The 21,306-nt window shown below is 46.3% G+C and overlaps 1 long non-coding RNA gene across 1 annotated transcript; it reads right to left on the reverse strand.

The window, feature by feature from the left end:
• Positions 1–3,140: 3,140 nt before the first annotated feature.
• On the reverse strand, positions 3,141–20,853 carry LOC149324403 (uncharacterized). The gene is made up of 5 exons (XR_016286855.1): positions 20,632–20,853; positions 15,204–15,346; positions 15,064–15,140; positions 4,806–4,910; positions 3,141–3,356 (listed from the first exon to the last, which is right to left on the reverse strand). It is a non-coding gene; the product is annotated as an uncharacterized LOC149324403 (long non-coding RNA).
• Between the last annotated feature and the right edge of the window lie 453 nt (positions 20,854–21,306).

Below are 21,306 nucleotides of genomic sequence, written 5' to 3' on the forward strand. Positions count from 1 at the left end.
AACTCTTTTTCTTTTCTCAGCATTACATCAGCCAACCTTCACTTCGAATCGGAATGCGGAAAGAAGAGTTCCACTTTGTTATTTGGGTGTCGAGGCCATCACGCAATTATCGGCAGGTAAACGTCAAGGCTTCTCCCCGCCACGCAGTTTCAGTGAGCGGGAATGCTCCCAGTATTTTACTGTTACACCCTAGCTTCTGCCCTGAATTTCCGAAGTAGTTGGGCTTAAATGCCCCATGGAGCTAGTATAAAAAACACAGAGCTTAACACTGAAGAGAGATAATCTGCATAATAATGCGGTTTTCTGAAAGAGCACAGTGTTCGGATCTTTGTGAGAAAGCAATTTATTCGGTTGGATTTCTTGGAATGATCTTGTCTTTTAACCCCAAAATATGACGTCTTGTATGATACTACAGAGCTCGAAAAATAGTATAGTATACGCATTACTGCTACCTTCATATTTAGCGAGAAATGCACAGCATATTTCTAGTGTGCAGAGCACAAATCCAGTGCACTCATTTTATTTTCGCTCTGAGAAATGTTAATTTCATTGTCGCTCACGACAGAGTACCGAGCAAAATAATGGTGTTTTCGACATTTGCACATGTGTTTAAAATGGACTGAATGCTTTTAAGCATAGTTTTTTTTAACAAAAAGAAAAGGTCGCAGAGAGCATTAACAACAGATTCCACAGGTGTTTGTGGGGGCATGTTCAGCTTGAAAACAAGAAAAGTGGTAGGGTTTTAATGTAGTTAAACAGAGTAGATATTGCAAAGTACGGGGTTAGACTGGCTGGACCATGGTTTTGCTTGGCTGGGTCGTCGGCGCGTATGGCGGCGATGTTAGTGCGATAGTAATATTAGATGGTGAAGACGCGTATTTTCAATGCACAACGCGAGAGTGTGTTTCAGTTGAAGATGGAGCGTGATCCGCATGCTGTGTGCAAGCCCACGATTAGGTCTCCTTCCGTCGCCAGGTGTGCTGAAGTAGCCGAAACCTAAACTAACATGATTTTTCTACTCCTGGCGACGCTTTGACAGAAGCACGTTTGTAAAAGCTGAAAAAAAAAGCCATCAATTACGTAGCGTGGTTCGTTTCTATAAAAAAATTCAAATTCCATGTTTTTCCGTTTTTCAATCTACTAGATTCAGCTTTGCACTATGTGCGGCGTTTCAATCTTTCTCTGCAGCGAAACAAATGACAAGAAGCGTATTTAAAATCATGGCCAGCAATCCGAAGGCGGGTTGCTGCAGGTTCTCTTGCATATAATAAAATCACTTAGTAGTGACACAGAGAACCGCAGTAGGACCCTAGTGGTACTTACACCACCTTCCTCTACGCGACTGCTACACTCTGACAACACTTTTGCGCCATTACCTTGTGCGCAGTGTGTTCAGTACCGAACGCTTCTAGCTAATTTAACATCAAAGAATGCGCTTTAAGGGGTCCATTTTTCTAGAAATTGAGGCCCTTTTACTATGATTCCACGGGAGTTGCCTTCCGCAGCTTTGACTTGCAACGCTGATGTTCCATGCACTCACTTTACTTATAACATACCTAAGGTTGTAGAAAATGTCTAAAATGGCCAGCTTTTTTTCAGTGCAGACTCTGTTGGACGAATGCTTGGCCAAGATTTTTCTGCGGATCTAGAAAACTCTGAAGCAAAGCAAAGCAACTAATTAAAAGCGCAGTGTCCACTGACATCGACCTTAACTAGCACGTGCTTTCCTCCTCGCAAAAAAACAAATGCGCTACCGATTAACCCGGGTGTTCTTGACAACGCTTTTTCAGAACATAGTATTTACTACATTGAAACAATGTTAATTGGAGCGAACACTTTCTAAACAAACATCGACATGCTGTAGCATTGTTACGAGCCTCCGCCGCAAGCCGACTGCAGGCTTCTATCTTAGCTGTCAATTTATGCGCTGTGCCTTCATATTCCCACTGAGATGCGCGTCTGTTTCTCACAGAAGTCAACCGCTCAACGCTGTGTGACATTGGATTCTGAACAGTGCCTCTCTGGTGGGCCTATCGTTCGCACACGAATTTCTGTTCCCTAAAGGGCACAGAATAAGCAACATTGCGAAAAAAGTTGTTTTTTGTTCTGTACCAGTCCTGAAATCCCAGACCAACCTGAACATTAAACAGTACCTGACTTCTTTTTTTTTTTTCGCCCTTTAGTAGAGCAACAAAAGCTCCGTTGGGAATAGTAGTTGGCCAGCGGCCATGCTTTACTTCTTTGAAGCCTGCACAGCATCCCTTTTCATGTGGCTGGCACTGCAGTAGATATGGTGCTGTTTTAGCAGGCCATTAGGGTAGTCATTCAGCCTCTCTTATGTCCCCAAGCTCCCCGGCTTTCCTGCAAGTATTTTGTACGGTTGATACTCATTCCGGCCTACATTGTTGGGGGGGTTTTCTTCCGCCTTGAGTGCCGCCTAGCGTATCTGGCCACTTCCACTCAACTTCTTGTAGCAAGACTCAACAGACCGAACAGTAAATTCCTTATCCCCAGCCCCCAATAGCCTAGACAGCTAGACCACATGCAGACACATGAAGGCAGTGCTTTCATCCCATCGTGCAGGCGATTTCCACCACAGGTTAGACCTTGTATAAACCACGCTTGCCTCTGAAATGCAGCTTGTATAGCCTACTACGAAAATCATTCAGGGCAACAGGATAAAAATTAGTGTAAAATAATAAAGGCTTAGTATGCACACGGTACCATGATTATACAAATATGTCGCGTGCTTTTACATAGAAGGAACCCACATAATTTTCCTACGTTTTATTCCAACTTTGACCCTGCGAACAAAATGCCTAATATCTCCTCTCAAAGCAGCTTGCTTGAAATGATGAGACTAGTGATTTTGCAATTTACTTTAAGAGAACAGCTATTCCTCACCAAAATCGCGCCTGAAGGAAACAACTCATGTTTTGCCGAAAGATAGACACAATAACCAAACAGTGCTAAAATGGCCCCGCTTGCCGTACGGTTTCTTGAAGGCTGTCAATACAAAAACACGACAGAGAAAGCGCTGAAGTCCTAGTTTCCTCACTCGAAGCGAAGGATCTAAATACTGCTCAATTCATCTCTTTGAAAGCCTTGCAACTGTAACGCTGCCAGTGTTCCCAATAGCGTTGCTGAGATCATTTTTCTGAATGGAAGTGGTGTTTATTGACAGCCGTCAGTCGTCCAAAGAATAGCTTGGCATTTAGGGTCGTACACTTTTTGCTCTGTCAATCTGTCGTGCTTGCTTCTGCGGAAATCGGCAGTTTTGTTGAAATACAGCCAGCAATTCGTGTCTGGTCCCGTTGCTAAGGAGCAGTTTCTTACCCGGAGGTCATACCTAGTAACTGAAAAGGGAAGTATGCATTATTCAGTTTGGAAGCTCGTAAGGGTACGCGAGACATTTTAATAATGAATGAAGAAAACAATTTATGTCAGTAGTAAGTCTCCGACAAATTTAAATGCCGTACAATATCTCTTGAGCAGAATAAGGTTTTAATTCGGGACGCCTTAATGTCATTGAACGCGAGAAGACTCACAATGAAATTTTCGACGAACTTCGATTCTGGCGTCAGTAGCTGGCCGAAAGAAGAAAATTATGCGCGATAAATGTTTCTTTTAACCTACTGAGTTATAAACTGTCTCAAAAGGTGACGGTTAGCTGTGTTTGTAGCTCTGGCGCAGTTGGGGAATATACCACTAATGAGGTCTTGCACTTCAATGCTTATTGATTTCCACGTAGGACCTATCGTAGCCAGGCTACATTGCTTGCCTTTTAGAACTGTCACTAGGCCTATCTACCAGAAGTGGCTATGTCGTATTGCCGATCATCCAACGCTTTGCACTTCGCTTAACAAGTTTGACGTCGAGGTTTTATGCTACACATGCTCTTCAAAATTCAGTTGAAAATTGACCGAAAAAAAGGAAGACCAGACGTTTGAATTAAAAAGTGAACTGAGTACATGAATGTCTACGCTACAGAAGTAAACTATCACCAGTAAACCAGAGCAACTATTGATCGCAAGCAATGAAATGTTTCCAAGATAATTTTGTCTGATTGATGTCCTAACATTCATGGCACATGGGCCTATTACGTTAGCGCATTTTCTACATAAAGAGTACAAAAATGTAATATGTTTCCTATGCGCTGTTAATTCGTTTGGCCCATAATTTTTAATTTTTGTGAATGAAAAACAAGTGCATCATATCGTGATGACTAGACGCGATACACAATCAGGACGCTGGGCATGACGCTCTGCCCATTGGAACTGTTCACGTGCTGTCTGTAAATAGTTACACTAGTTAGGAGGTATTTGTGGAATCATTTTAAAGTAGTTGGCTTCGGTGTTTAGCCGTAAAGTATTACAAAATTTTTAAAGTTACAAATATTAATTTTTGGTCATAGATTTTATTTTTCTTCCTTATAACAATGCACCATAAAAACGCGATTGCTCACATACACGCTGGGTGCCAATTTTTAAAGATTGATTATTGTTAGCCTTAGGGTCTCAATTAGACGTACTAAAAGAGCGACATGTTTTGTAAGTTTTCAAGAAGGAGCTAAATGACGAATCAGTTGTCTCGCTTCTTAGTCATTTTGCGCTTATTACTATATTTACGCATTTCCATAGTTTCTAGAACATCATGAATCTGATATAATCGAAGCATTGTTAAGCATAGCGGTCAGCACTCAGAGGTGCTAAGCAATAAGTTTATTTCTGAAACTTACAGCCCCGGTTCGCGAAGATATACCGAAAAAGAAGAAAAAATACTAGAGGCACTGAGTAAGGACTCACCGTTTGGGTGTTTGAAGTATCTGAATACACCACAGCTGTTATCACCGCTTTGGTACAGTAACTGTTCTTCGAAAAGTGGGTTTTTTTGATGATAGATCGGAGGCTCTAATGCATACACCGAAAAAGAAGTGAAAGACACAAATAAGCTGCTTTGTTTTCACTACGCGGTATAAATAAGACTCAACGTGCACGGTATCCATGCGTATTATGTAGCCGGGTCCCAGTGTCGCAGAGACAGAAATCAGTCGATCCCTCACCCTGATAGGAAACTTGCACTATCCAGCTCAGGGGAAAAAATTTTTCCTAGGAATTTCTGAGCATCAGCTTTCTTAACGATGAAAAATTACAAATGTAATAAGGGAAACAACCAACAAGCACAATATCATAAGGTCATGACAGGATCCGTCGACTGCAGCAACGGCGAATTCACTACTGAAGGCGATAAGAGTGGAAACGAAAAGTGCTAATACTAACATGCGCCCACAAATAAACAACCTACTTTGTTCTCTCAGAACATCAAATTCACACTTTTAACATTTGAAGATTTAACTTTTAAAAAGCGGCATTACTAATTGGGTGGAAACGGTGATAGAGAAAACGTGTTGCACATCCCAGAGACCGCGTTTCAAGAGAGTGCAGGTGCTGACAAAAGTGAATAGAGCACGAAACATTTTCAAGCGTTGTCACATTGAAAATGGGAGCTATGGTACGTATAGGCTGGTAGTGGACGCTAGTGCGCATTGGTTCTTTATGTGCGATGGGGAAAGCGCAATTTCATTTACATAGAAACAGCGTTCTGTGTATACTTATGTCTGCAACTAAACGTGATAGCAGTTAGCCTCGATTAGAGCAATTGTTTTGGAGACTACGATTTCTTGTTTTCAAAGCACCTAGGAAGAAATATCTGTAGTAACCTCTTCGCGCCTAGCAATTTTGTCGAGTGCAACTCCTTCCCTGGGTGATGTCGCCTTTCCCACAATACATCTGCTTCCGTTCCGTTCAAATAGCAGAAGTGGTATACGCACTCGTAATCAAGAGGTTGAAATAAAGCATTCTTCAATGTTTGCACAACCACTGATCGCAATATTTTATTGATATTTTTTTCATGCCAGTACCTACAAGACAGATGTGTTGTATTTTTAATAATAAGGGCCCTCATGATCTGGCCATATTCTTCACAAAGAACCAGGCAAGGGGCATATATTCACGTGTAGGATTTCAATGACGCGTGAAGACATCCACGTCTCATCTAGAGAGCACGGCATGCTTTATACAGAAGACAAGCTTTAGAGCCTCGGTCTTTATTGTAGAACTATCAAAAGTCTTGTGTGTAAAGGTTTCTACCTTCGAATTACATCTGCCGCTGTGATTAGAGCTTTAGCGTAATAAACACATTGCTACAGAACTCTACACCCGCAGTTGTGCTTCTTGTCGCCATTGTCATGTGATACTGCCTAGAAATTATTCTCAAGGACTGCACAGGAACAATAGTCATGCAAAAGAAGGGCAAAAATATAAGAAATTAGTGGTCCCATATATCAGTGCTCGCCCTAGGATTCGCCACTCCAGATGTACGCACGGTGTTCAAAATTTTCATTTTATCAATGCATAAGATTGCCACTAAAGAAAACCTGCGGGCTGGTTTCGTTTTACTACGTAACTTTAAGAAATCGGCAATGACGCAGCGTATACGATATTTCCGTGCCCATATTTCCATGATGAGTGCTGACATCCTCCGTCGCCCATCTCAAAGTCCTTACGCCTGCAACGTCCTGTGTGCGCGTCGCGGATGGTGCCATGCCTGCTGTCGAGGGACTGTGCACCGCTCGCGTGACAATCGGTGACCACAGTACGCCGGTTCAGTTCACCGTCCTTACCACATGCGCCCATGACCTCATTCTCGGTTTAGACTTTTCGTCGAATCATTCTGCCCTCATTGACTGCTCGCAGGGTGTCCTTCACCTTGAGCTTCCCCAACTCGATCCTGACCCCATCGACTCGTCGCTCCTGTTGACCTGACCCCACTATGCCCACCTGCCCCCTCAAGCCTTATCTTTCGTTTCCCTCACACCTTCTCGCCCTGTTCCCGATGGTGACTACATCGTTGCGCCAATCCTTGACCTCGCTCTGACCCGCAGTGTTGTCCTGCCCCATGCCATCGCCACTGCCACAGCCAACAACCTGTCTCTACCTTTCTTGAACTTCGGCTTCTCCTCCCAGCTGCTTCTAGCCGGCATATGCGTCGCTACGTTGTCCCCACTCGCCCAGTGCCATGTGGTTACATTAGATGCCTCTCCTAATCGCGACCCACCAAACCCACCGCGCTCCACTCCGCTGTCCTCGGACGCATTCACGACCATGATGCCCACCGATCTCCGCCCCGCCCAAACTTCTCAGCTTCGTGACCTTCTCCAGTCGTTTTCCGACATTTTTTACCTGTACAACACCTCACTGGGCCAAACTCTCGCTGTGACGCACCGCATTGACACCGGCGATGCCCCTCCCATTCGCCGCAGGCCCTACCGTGTCTCCCACGCCGAGCGCAAGGTTATAAACACCGAGGTCACAAAAATGCTTGCCAAGAACATCATCGAACCATCCCACAGTCCCTGGGCCTCTCCAGTGGTACTAGTGAAGAAAAAGGACGTCTTATGGCAGTTTTGCATTGATTATCGACACCTCAATAACATCACTAAAAAGGACGTCTATCCCCTGCCGCGTATTGGTGACGCCCTTGACTGCCTGCACGGAGCCAAATTCTTCTCCTCCATAGATCTTCGCTTCGGCTACTGCAAATTGCCGTCGATGAGAAGGATCGTGAGAAAACCGCTTTTGTGACCCCTGATGGGCTATATCAGTTCAAAGTAATGCCTTTTGGCCTATGCAAGGGGCCAGCCACGTTTGAGCGCATGATGGACGCCCTTTTGCAGGTATTTAAGTGGACCACGTGCATGTGTTATCTGGACGACGTCGTTGTATTTTCGCCTTCATTTTCATCCCACCTCGAAGACCTTTCCCATATTCCTTCCCCCTTTCGTCGCGCCGGCCTCCAGCTTAACTCCTCGAAGTGCCGTTTCGCGAGACGTCAGATCACTCCTTCGTTCTGCTATCCTTCATGGACTCCATGATCACCCCACTGCTGGCCACTTGGGTGTATCGCGTACATACGACCGTGCGCAACGTCGCTTCTTTTGTCCCGGCCTGTTCCGCTCCGTACGCCGCTATGTTGCAGCCTGCGATGAGTGTCAGCGCCGGAAACGACCTGCTACTCTCCCAGCTGGCACACTTCAACCTATTGACGTGCCCACAGAACCTTTCCATCTCGTCGGCTTGGATATTCTGGGTCCGTTTACAGAGTCCACCTCCGGCAACAGATGGATTGCAGTTGCCACGGACTACGCCACCCGTTACGCGATCACGCGGGCACTGCCAACCAGTACAGCTACAGATGTTGCGGACTTTTTGCTATACGACCTAATATTGCACCATGGTGCTCCCCGCCAACTTCTTACCGACCGCGGCCGCTGCTTTCTGCCCAAGGTTGTCTACGACATTCTTCGGTCCTGCTCTACTAAGCACAAGCTCACCACCGCCTATCACCCGCAGACAAACGGACTTACTGAGCGTCTCAACCGCACTCTGACCGATATGCTCGCTATGTACGTTCCCTCCGATCACCGCGACTGGAACCTCGCTCTCCCGTATGTTACCTTCGCATACAACTCCTCCCGCCATGATACTACCGGTTACTGCCCTTTTTAACTTTTATACGGTCGCGAGCCCCAATTGCCTTTGGACACGCTGCTGCCTACTCCTGCTGCTCCGTCCTCTGAATACGCCCAAGACGCCATTGCCCGTGCTGACTACGCCCGTCAACTTGCAGGCTCCCGACTTCTCGCCTCGCAGGCCTCCCAGCAGGAGTTCTAAAACCGCCGTCACCGCAGAGTCTCTTTCTCTCCTGGCTCCCTCTTCTTGCTTTGGTCCCCATTTCGCCGCGTCGGCCTCTCCGAAAAACTTCTGTCCCGTAATGTTGGCCCGTACCGTGTCCTGCGCCAGGTAACTGCTGTCAGTTACGAGATCGCTCCGGCCTTCGCGCACGCTTCCTCCCGCCACCTTCAACGTGATATCGCCCGCGTCTCTCGCCTGAAAGCCTACCTCTCGCCATGCCCCTCAACGTCATCCAGTACACCGTGACGGTGTTTTTCCGGACGGGGGGCCATGCAACAGATATTCACAGAAGACGATGTGAAGAAAGTGCCTGACTGGTGTGCGCGCGCTATTGTTCGGTGCCTCCTGTGTTGTTCGCTCTGCGCTCCGGTCGCCCTTGCTTGTGGCTAGCCTTTCGGGCAACGTAACAATATCTACTTGTAATCATAACCTGTAATCAGCGTCTCGGCGCAACCATTTTTTTATAGGCATCACTGCCAAGTTGTGTTACGTGCTGCAGGTGAGGCTGGTCTGTCGGATGCTAAGAACGACGACGCCACCGTTGGCTGATGGAAATTTTTGCCCGCCGTGGTGACATGTGTCAGCGCCCAGCTACTGAGCCGGAGGGCGCGTGCTCAATCCAGACCACTGCGACCACGTTTCTAGCAGGTAAAATACAAAAGTAACGTCTGAGCTGGGTAATGTGAGTGCGGGTTAAAGATTCCCAATTGGTTAAATTCCTAAACCACGCCATAAGGGAAGAGAGAAAGATGGGAGTGAAAGCATATCGTAATATTTCCGGAACGCTTTATTTCAATACCTCGTTCTCTCCTTGGTGGTGGTAGAACTTTAGTGTTATAACAAGAAGGGGTTAAGGTCGTCTTTCAATACTTTGTGTGGGCCCTCACAGCGGCTTCAGGTCGCGTGAAGTCTGTCCTTCTGGGCGACGTTTAGGGCCCAGCTAACTGTCCCTAGCTGTATCTCCAAACCCAAGATGAGCAACGCACTATCCTACTGATTTTGGCTTGAGTGTTGGAGTCCCTGAAGGGGTAAGCCCTTGGAGCACTCGTAGAGTATGTGATATAGATCATCTTTAGGATTATTGCACAAAATTCAGCGGGATTCATACACGACGAGGGACATGAGACAATATATGTGTTTCTTTCCCTTTAACTTCAGCCCTTTCTGCAAGGCGTGTTTAAGACGAGGCCAGGCTCTGAGCCAGTTCCTGAGTCTTTCTTTCCACAAAACGAAATCACAAGCATATTTCTACACATTTTACGCAGGCGACAAACCAACCAGCACTACCGTTAATGTGCCGGTTGCTCAAAAAAAAAAATCCAGCACCACAAAATGCGAGCGCAACAAGTTAATGCACACCAATTGTAATTTAATTTGCTGTTTGAGATCTGCCGCTGTTATGTGTGATTTGCAGCATATCTGCAAAATGGTGCTTTAAAGCCCTTATTGGTTGTCAGTAAAACGACCACGCGTTAAAATTTCGGTATTACAACATTTTAGCTTGCTCTTTTTGGACTGACGTGCACGAATGGAAGACGATGAAGACGATGGCATCCAAAGCGCTGAATTAAAGACTGGCCATTTAAAATTTGGGATGGCTGTGATCTCCACGTTAAACATGAGGCCATTACTTCTAAAAACTTCCTAAGTGGTAATGTTTCGATGTTCAATTTGTAAGCGACCGGAGCCGATAGACCATGTTATTTTTTTTTTGCATTGCTGAGAAGGAGTTTATTTTTCCAATGTTTTGAAAGAACAATTATCCATAAGACGCATATCGGACATCTTCATAGAAAACTAGGACGGTGTTACTTTTGATTTTTAAGGCAAAAGCCTTTAATGCCTCATACTGTCGTTAGCAGCCGTGTCGGCAGCCGTGGTGGTGGTGGAAAACATTTATTTACAGATAAATTTCGAGAGGTGAGGTATGAGCTGACCCAGAGGGGGCCAGCCCTCACAAGTACTAGGTAGAGGTCCCTAGTTCGGGACCCCAGTGGCGTCGGCCGCTGCCCGGGCTCGCGCGACCAGGGCCCGTTGGGCCTGCAGGTCAGAGCAGCCGAGCAGGGTCGCCTCCCAGTCCTCCCGGGTTGGGTTGGGGTGAGGGGAGATAGCAGAGTTGGAGGGGCAGGCCCACACCATGTGGTAGATGTCCGAAGACTTCTCCGCACAGTGCGGACAGCTGCCAGAGAAAGAAGGGTCGAAGTGTTTGAGAGCTGCCGGGCACAGCAAAGTATTTGCATATAGGCGAAGCAGAAGCCGCTCCTGAGCCTTTGAGAGACCTTTACACGGGCGGGTATAAAGACCATCGCCAGATTGATAAAGTAAAGAAATGTCTTTAGACGAGTAAGCGGGAGTGAATTCGAGTTCTTCTTGATCGTCGGGGTCGGAGGGGAATGTACGGTGAGAGAGCGCGCAGGCGGCGGCGTGAGCTGCCTCATTTCCATCAAGGCCCATGTGAGCAGGAGCCCAAACGATACGCCGGTGAGCGGGTCGCCGGTATAGACGCTGTTTTGGAGAATGCGGTAGGCTAGATACGGTACCCAGCCCTCCTGGACGTTCCGACATGCCGCTCCCTAGTCGGAAATAATTGTTTTTGAATTGGAATCAGATGCAGCCAACGCAATGGCGACCTCCTCCGCGTTTGTTATATGTCACGGGCTCGGAAAGTAAGGCCGTTCACTGTTTTGGATTCGTGGACGACTGCGGCGTGAACCATCCCCCATGGTGGGGGCCGGAGGCATCCACATACAATACGCCGGGTTTCGATCCATAGTGGCGGGCCAGGGCTTCCGCCCGCGCCAGGCGCCGGCCATTATGGTCCTTACGGTTCATGTTCGCGGGAAGAGGGCGCACGTGGAGGGCGCATCTCCACTGGGATGGAATACATACGCGCTCTTCCATGAGAGTGGTGTGTTGGATGTGTAGTCGGACAAGGAGGCGGCGAGCCGACGACGCCTTCGAGAGACGTGTGTATTGGTTGGTCAAGTGAGCGCCTCCTGGGGCTGGGCATGGTGAATACATTTCAGCAGCCGTGTCGGCAGCCGTGTCGGCAGATGTGTCCGCCTATTGACGGGTGTCCACCGAGATATTTGAGGCAGTTACTGCGTAGTCCCTTTCCTCAAATATAATTTTCAATTTCTTCATTACGGCCTCTCTTTCTCTTTCTTCTTTCACTCCCACTTCCTCCCTTCCTGTACGGGGCGGTTCGGGTGTCCACCGAGACGACAGAGAATTACTGCCCTGTTTCCTTTCCTCAAAAAGCGTTGCGTTCAAAGGGCAAGGCATCGTGCCGAACGGGTGGTGGCGTTCCGTGGACTACCTGGCAGCGCTACAACACGCTGTCGCGTTCCACTCCTAAAGGCGAAGCTTAAGCGTAATTAATTAGCATTTAATTAGTATTTAGTCAATAATCAGTAATTCGTCATTAATTAGTAATTTATCATTACTTCGTCATCAATTATGTGTGCCGTCATCAGGTAGTGACGCCACCAGTGTCACATAGGCAAATTGGTGCGGAAAGCGCTTCCGCCTCTACGCACTTTAGACAGTCAAAGTGTCCGTGAATTTTTTAATGCTAGCGGGTCTCCCAGTATTTGGCGCTGCCGAACTGGTAGTTACGACTGCTGCGAGGATGCGCGGTCTGACCACGTGTATTTTTGGAAGAGCATGCAATGCTGTGTCGAGGTGCAAAAAGTTGCTCATCATGTTCTTACTGGATCTCAGGAATGGAGCCTTTGTTCGCGTTAAGCAAATTTTAACACCAAGAAGGCAGCCTTTCTGGCCAATTGTCTTATCGCCATAGGTTCTTTCTGTGTGGTTCCTCTTTTGGCATTCTTATGCTTGGAATCTGGCGTAGTAGCGATGGCGTAGTAGTTTATTGCAGCGGCTAGATCAGCTGCCCTGTTCATGCCCCGTGGGGTTTAAATCATGCTCTCTCTCTCGCTGTTTTTTTTTTTCTCTCTTTAAATTTCTCCTATTTGACACCAAGACCGAGTGTGGCACTCCACGCCACCTTTCGGTCCGATTGTGGATAATGTATTGTGGAGGACTGTCGGATGATGTATTCACGTTCTGGCTATTAAACACAAAAACGCGTACTGCTTTTAATAAAAACCAGTTTAAAGTCAGCACATGTGGTGCTCTCTTCGTTTTGTCCTCTCTGAGCGGACGCTACTTTTCGTCATTATACACACACTCGCCCTTATTAGCTTTCAAGGAGCTTCTCTTTGGCGACCTTGTGAAGGTAACCTGCATTCATAAGCAGAAAATTTATCTTCGTATGGTATCTGTTATTTCGATATCTGTTTTCCTCGTTGTATTTTGCTGCGAAGAGCCAGTTTTTGCAGAACTTTCTGTCACACTTATTCTACGCAATTATACGAGCATGTTCCCTTTGCATAGGCGTCTGTGACCTGCATGACAGATATCCGAGGCTTATGGACGGTATCTCTTGCCCCAGCAATCACTTGGGTCTATATGGTTACTGCGACACGCATACACGCATATTCTTTGAATCGCTTTTTTTTTAGAGGGGGGGGGGGGATGGACGGGAAGGGGACTGGGAGTGTCTGTTGGCACATCAATCGCTTTGGCCCATGTGGTTGGTCTGATGCTTCTATTTTAACAACTTTCTTTCATCTCTTTGTACCCCTCCGTTGTGTGTGCACTCGGCTGTGATAGTTGCCTAGGGTGATATCACATGAAAGGGCGGCGATATTTGAGGCATCTCTGGCTGCAACAATCTTTTCGGCGATGTGATCGCTGCGACGCGCCTCTTAAGACAGATGTGCATTTAAAGGCTACTTTTTAAGTACTCTTTTTCTCGCTGATTTTGCCCATCCAATATCCGTCTTTCTGCACCACTAGGTGATGACAATCGCCAATGGCGCCACTATCACTGCCGTTTGCGGACAGAAGGAAGTTGAAATACAATGCCACTGCTAAACGGGCAAGTTGATAATACATTCATGAGGGTAGCAGCACAACAGACAAGGAAGAGAGAGGAAACACGGCACGAGCGCTGACACACAACTGAAGTTTACTGATAGGAAACAAGGTGAATGGGTTAATAAAGTAGGGGTTGCGGCTGTGTAGTGCCGAATATTTCTTTTTCTGTGCCAAATCTGAACTGTATCTTTTAGTAGGCCTGTCGCACTTCAAATAGTTCTAAAACATTTATCTATTAATTTCACGATTACAACTCTCACATCACGTAGTCACACCAAAGTAGAGCAGAAGACTAGTTCCGCGCTACATGGAAACACAGTGCCCAGACTTGCCCCTTTCGGTTCGAGAACATTCAAGGCACCGTTCATATTAGCTCGCCAAACAAGGTTAAAATATTACGGTTATCTAAACAACCGAGTGAAATTAGGCGTCCCTTTTCGCAACCAATATCGTTTCAGTGCGGAAGAAAGAGAAAAAAAAAAGGTAAAAGCAAAATCGAATGGGGCAGTACGGAGTGGCGAAGTGTTCGTACAAAGAAGCAATAATCTGAAAAACATGAAACACAAGACCAAAGAGCACATCTAGAAAGGATGAAGCACACGAGCAACGACTCGGGAAAGAAATAAAAATTGAATAACAGGAAAGAAAAAACCGGCTTTAAGAGGGGAAAAAAATGCGATGTGACGAGACTAGAGTAAAATACACAAGCATGTAAAATACCAATTGCCAAAACCTGAATAAAGGTGAGGAAGAACCAAGCCAAAATAGGATGGAGGGAAGGACGTAACAACAGGACAGGGAAAGGCAGACAAAGTCAGAAATGATCATTATTATCATCATCATCAAACTGGCTATGCCCACTGCTGGCCGAAGGCCTTTCCCATATTTTTCCAAATAGCATGGTGCAGCGATGCTTTAGGAATACGGCATCTGCATCGCGTGCAAGAGGACAGCAGTTTGATTCCCGGTGCCACAGAATTACCCCCCCCCCCCAAAAAAAAAAAATTCAAAAATTTGTCTGTTGACGGAATTACATAAACAGCTCTGGGATGCGGCCCGATATCGGTGACCACAGCAGAATTTGCGCTCATTCATTGCAACAGCATTTGGTCAGCGTGCTATAGTAATTGGATCCCACCTCCAATATGAACACAATAATTGGGTTAAAACCAACGGATCACAAAGATGGAACAAAGACGAAAGCCATAGGTAATAATTACGGGCAAGAATGCTTTCTGCTTTTTCTTCCCTTATCACTCCGTAATGGTCATTGCACGCAGTTTTCTTCGCCATCTATCCCGCCAGAACATACTTGTAGGCATTTTATCATTAAAGCACAGAAATAGAGTGAGAGGTGCCTTACCTGCTTCGTAGACTAACGTTTTGCTTGTATTGCCTGTACGTCCGTTGTAAAGATACATTTTGAGTGCTTTCTTGAGTCTGTAGAGTCAGGAAAAAATTACAAATGCGGAGAGGAAACTAAAATCACTGAGGAAATCCTACCTTGTTTTATTCAAATAGGAGGATCTGTCAAAGTATAGGTAAGTCAGGGTTGTGTTGACTGCGACGTCCACAAGGCAGGAAATATTAGAACGAGAGTCAGCCCTCGTGTGATATGTCCAGATCGGTTCACTTGTATTGTAAAACTGTAGACAAAAAGGAAAACCCATAGTGTTTCATTCGCTATAATCGTACCATTTGAAAACAGTCCGCACTAATGCCATAGATTCAACCTGCCAATAGCTTGTCTTGTCGTGAAGCACTACTTAAACATTTATTCGATGGGAATGGGAGACATTTCAGTCGAGATAACGAGTGCCAGACAGAAACCACTTGCTAAGATTTTATACACAGTCCGATGCCGGAACAGATGAGAACTTAATTTTTTCCCTGAAGAAATGACGATAGTCCAGCAAAACTTGCAAATGGACTAGATGGTGCAGAAGTACTTTGTAATGAAATAATAGCGCTGAAAGACACACTGACAACAGCTCGAAAAAGACAAGGACAAGCCCTGTTCCTTATATTTCTCGGCAGTTTCGTGAGTGTGTATTTTTGCGCTATTATTTCCTTCCAAAAAAAAAACTGAGTGGCAAGTTTGTGGAAGAAAGGAAGCAAGATGAAACCTGAAAAATGAAACCACAAAAAAATGTAGTTGATGTAGTGTTATTTCACATTGATTTCCATATCGTGCGGGAAAATGCAGTAAGCCCCCGCAGTGGCTCATTGGTTATGGAGCTCAGCTGCCGACTCGAAAGATGCGGGTTCGATCTTGGATGCAGTGGGCGCCTTTCGATGGAGGTGAAATTTTAGAGGCCACTGTGGAGCGGAGATGTCAGTGAACGTTACAAAACCAAGGTGGTAGAAATTGCCCGCAGGATTCGACTACCGCGTCCCTCATAGCCCGAGTTCCTTTGCTACACTAAACCCCATTAGCCTTCATGTACTTTTATTGAATTTTATTTTCATATGTACAGTAATACGCAAGAAGCCGTCGCAGTGGCTCAGTGGCTGCGTTCCTCGTCTGCGAACCTCGAAAGTTTAGAGTTCGAGTCCGGCCGCTTTCGCATCTCTATGGAGGCGAAATGTTAGAGGCCCGTATACTGTGCGATCCCTAGCACATGAAGGAACCAGAGGTAGTCGAAAATACCCGCAGCCACCCGCTACAGCGTACCTGAAAGGCTCAGTCGCGTTGAGAACCGAAACTCAATAAACCTCCATGTTTTTTTTTTCCTTTGCATACCACGCGGGAAAGCCTATTCATACCAAGTCAGCGTGTCGTCTTCAAAAGCAGAATCGGCCTTATCAACCCTTGTTCCTCGTCGCCGCATTGCCAGCCTAAACCTGTTTCATAAGTTCTTTTACAGCACCCACGATTACGCACGCTATATCACATCACCAGCTGACATATCGTATCGCACTGGTCATATTCTTCAAGTTGCCCGGCCTCGGACCCATACGGCCACGGTCGCTGCCTCCTTCTTCACCCGAGCAGCGTTAGATTGGAACGGCCTTTCTCACAGCATTGCCGCTATCACCTGCCCATCTAACTTTTCCAAAGCAGTAACAGATTATATTATTTGTTGCACCCACATGGCAACCTTCGTATTTATTTTTCTGCATAATCCACCCCTTATGTAATACCCATGCGGTGGTCTTTAAGGTAATAAACTGAACTGAACTTAAAAAAGCCTCCATGGCCTGTACTGATGCATTGGTAGCCTTAGTTCACATTGCTAGACAACATTGTATTCAAGCGTGTGCAACGGATGTGTGTTCAATCGGCCGCAAAGACTTGCTTTTCGAACCTTTCTACATCGAACTTAACTGTCAAAACAAGGCTTCGTTTTAAGGGGATATTCTTCCTACGGTCAGTCAACTGCCACTTGTGTCAGCAAGCAGAGAGTATTGTTCATTTCTTAGTGCTTTGTCGTGCTGCAGTGTTCTTTTCTTTAAAGGAGGGGGGGGAGGGGGGGAGAGTGTATCCATCAATGCACTCAAAAAAAGAGAGGGATCAGGCCATATCCGTAACCGTTTTCAGTAGAGTGGAAGGCTCTAAGATTCCTTTTTGTGCTCAGGGGACAGTTTGACGTGCGGAAGATCCGCATGACCGTTCGCGACACAGAGCCGCCATGATCATCGAAGTCGCCTTTCAAAAAGCAGTGTGCTTTGAGGCGGGGGGTGTGTGCTGGGCAAGGTTGACCCCCTGTATGGCTGCCTTTACTCGATGCAAGAAATTCTATGCGCAGGCACAATGATAGCAGGATGCTGGCCGGACTGCTCCTGACAAATTCGCGGGTTGCGGCCTAGTTAATTAAGACTAGAATCCTGTCAGTGTTGCTGTACATGCGTGCAATAAAAAAAAATGGTGCCTCTGTGGCCTGGCGGTGGACATTCGAATCGCAACCATATGGGCAGGGGTTGGATTTACGTTTGATTAGCCTATTTTTTTTTCTTTACCACGGTTCAGTTCATTTATGCACTTACACGCCCTAGTGATATTTTAGGTACGTTGAAACCTTCTAATCATCAGTTTTCTAATGTTTTATTTCCATGGCGAATCCGCCGTTCTATATGTGGTGTAGCCACCAGGTGGAAGGTAAATTAATGATTGATTGCGAGAGGTTGCTCTGGAAGAGCAACTTCCACGCAAGCCTCACCGGTTGCAGCAACTGTCCATTGCAGGGCAGCTGTCGTCCCTTAACCGCTGCATCATTGCGCAAACAGTGGTTTGAGGACTCCGAGGGACCTATCAGTGTACAGTTGAGAACTCCCACCTCCGCGTATATGGGCTATAACTCATTAACCCTATGGCATCATACCCGTAAGGCAGTGTCCCGTATATTTTTTTCAAACATCATCACTACCAAAGTAGTGCAGACGGTTAATATGTAAGCAGAATTGTTTTAGATATTTTGATTCAGTGCCAATCCTTTCAGTGCCAATTTTGATTCCTTGCCTCAATCCTTCGCACGTCGAATTTTCAGCACTGCGGTGACCACTGCGCATGCACAAGGCACATCTTTACGTAAGGAACAAGATGACAGGGAGCCTCACTGCTCCCATAGTGTTTTCCAAGGACACAAAGAGGTTTACTTAGAGCAGAGGGCAGGGTGGCCGCGCCGTGGCCTGAGCTATAGATCCCAACACAAATCGAGCCGCCGTCGTTACCACGACACTGAATGAAAAAATGAAATCCGCCCAACTTTCCTTGCATGGCCGAGCGGTGTTTGGGGACGGAGTTATGCCTAGGGAAGCCAATTTAATTAGCGAAATCTGACACACCTTTAAGGCTAGGCTTATGGTCGCTTGCAGAACATATTTCAGGATATCCGCAGTTGAAGGATTGAGTTTACTGCCCCTGATAAGAATCCGTAACGAAAGCATGGCTTACGTGTTTAGTAGTACTTTTGGTGCACAGTGATTTTTAGAACGGCTGAGAACTTAAGAAGCAAAGAAGAACGCATTTACGGGGATTGAACTCACGTTTGAGGGACTGGTAGGAGTAGAGATTCACAGTATATACTCTGGAGACGCAACTCAGAATTGTATGCAAAATCTATACTCTGGTGATATTAGCAGCTCCCAATATGAAGAAAAGAAGTAATGTTTAAAACAAACCACGGTGTCCTTCATCAAGTAGTTATCGAACATGTTATCTTTAAACATGAGTGTAGCGTTTTCATTGGTTCATTTTCCCTTGAAATAGAAGCCTAACCCTGCGTGTACTTCATGCGCAGTGTTTCGATATCGCAAAGCATTTTTCTTTCACTTTTGCGTAAAATTTCCAAACGGCATTTTGTTTTGTTGAAAAGTATTTATGTTAATATATCAGATGATGCATTAGTTCTGTTTTACCACCCTGGTTGGCCTGCCGTGCATTATGATCGATCTCCTTTAAGTGATCGCCAGCTATCTGCTTCAAGTCATCAGCCAAATATGCTTGGCCAGCCTTTAACCAACTGCTTTCCTTCTCAACATTGGCCAAAAATCTGGTTCATAATTCCGCTTAAAATCCCATCGGTTGTTCATATTGTGACGAAGACGAAGCTGGCAGTGGCGCGGGACGGAGCGCTCGCGCTAGGCCAGCGGCCATTAAAATCATCTCTTTTTCATGGTTCACCACGTCTCATTCTTCGGCTGGCCGCCACGTTACATTTGGTGGAGGTGCTGGGGTCTCTTCATCGCCATCCTGGTCACGGAGCTTCGGCGTCCTGGGCCTGCCGTGGACGTCGGCCGTGAGTACCTGGTCAGCGCCGCACGGCCGCGCCCCAGCCCGCCCGCCCGACCTGAACCGACCTCGACGCTCACCCCTGCCCCGTCCCCCGCCCGGACCACACGACACGACGACCCAAGACCCCACCGACCCAAGACCCCACTGACCCAAGACCCAAACGTGAAGACACCGCCCCCCTGCCCCTGCCGTTCGGTGCGTCCAGAGACCTCGGCCGTCAGCTCCTGGCACCCTACGGCCCGGATGCTTCGTGGACCGGGACTCATTCTCTCATCTTTCTCATCGTGGCGGCCAGCACTGCACCATCTTCTACATATTGTTCAACACTCCACTCGAGGCCATCGCCATTTCACGCGTCTGTTCGTCACCGATCGGGGCGATCGCTCGGAGGCCCCGGGTAGTGTGACGAAGACGAAGCTGGCAGTGGCGCGGGACGGAGCGCTCGCGCTAGGCCAGCGGCCATTAAAATCATCTCTTTTTCATAGTTCACCACGTCTCATTCTTCGGCTGGCCACCACGTTACAATATGAGACTGTTATTGGGCGACCACCTCTTGTCGGCAATTTTCACCTCGGGTGCTTCTATCTTGTACTTTACACTGGGAGAAGGGAAAGAAGCAGAATGTCTTATGTTGTGGATAACAATGACGACGAAAAAGAGACAGGCATGGGATTATGCCAACAGATTATCAGCGTGCCTGACCTCTGTTGCGAGTCGTGGAATAGCTAGAGAACTCTGAACTAAAAAAATCCAGACATAACGCACTGCCCAGACCAGTTGATGCTTTCTAGCTTACAATTACAAGACGGCAGAACTCAACATAATTTTTACTTGAGCACGACCCCGTATGTGAGTTGAAGAATATATGCCCGTTTAGAAATCTAATGACATAATCTATTAGGTGATCCCGATCAAGCTTTGTTGTTCCACGAATGGGAACAGCCCATTTCAAAAGAAGGTTCGGTTTGAGATTCCAAGTTCTCATTGAAATGCCACAAATATCTTGCTTCTTCTCCAATTCGGAGAGCTGCTCCGTATCTCCGCCTGGAATACACAACAAACTTATAGTCTTGTAAGCACCTACTCATCATTAGTAAATAAATTACGCTTAGAGAAAAATTTTCATTCTGCGCAGTATCTGGGCTGTGCAACGCTAAGTAGTCATTAATTCACACAGAAATACGTAGAAATGATCACCTGTTCTATGCTGGTGTTCAATCCATGACGCAGTTGTTGCGAAGTAAACTCCGACGCTTGGGTAGTGAAGATCATGGAGAGCAGAAATATTGCATACATTTTTCTATTAGACTTGGACTTCTCCCGTTAATATCAGAGGAACGAACGCCCACAACCAGCTACTGGGTTTTATGGAACAATACTCAGCTAAGAGTGAACTTTCAGCGCTTTAAGCAGAATGCTTCTTCTCAAAGAAGCTTTTTCTTTTAGTTTTCTTTTTCAGTAGACATATAGAGTAGCTCAAAGTTCCAGAGTAAATATTCAACTCCGAATCTACATCTGTTATTTCTTCTTCCTTGTGTGACAAGCATAAGGGCGCAGACGTCGTGCTTGGCGGAATCTTTCTTTTTTTTTAATGCGCGAAACTATTTGCTAGCGCCTGGAACATGAGTTCAGCAGAGTAATTTTTCTTGTCGGGGTTCTTAGTTCATTTACATTAGAAATGTCATGATGGGTTCAGCAGTATATGCATTGAACTTTAGAATAACTCCTTCTTTGAAATGTCATGATCTTTATAACTCTATCTGTAGATTTTGAGCGACAATCCAATGCGTTTTGTTTATTCTCAATTCCACAGCTGTCAGTGGTGTCCTCCGGCGCCATAGCGTCTTAGTCATTCCTCACGAACGAGATAAA

This window comes from Amblyomma mixtum, unplaced genomic scaffold (genome assembly GCF_055824585.1).
Source record: "Amblyomma mixtum isolate Tamu unplaced genomic scaffold, ASM5582458v1 scaffold_39, whole genome shotgun sequence".
In the NCBI taxonomy this organism is placed as follows: domain Eukaryota; kingdom Metazoa; phylum Arthropoda; class Arachnida; order Ixodida; family Ixodidae; genus Amblyomma; species Amblyomma mixtum.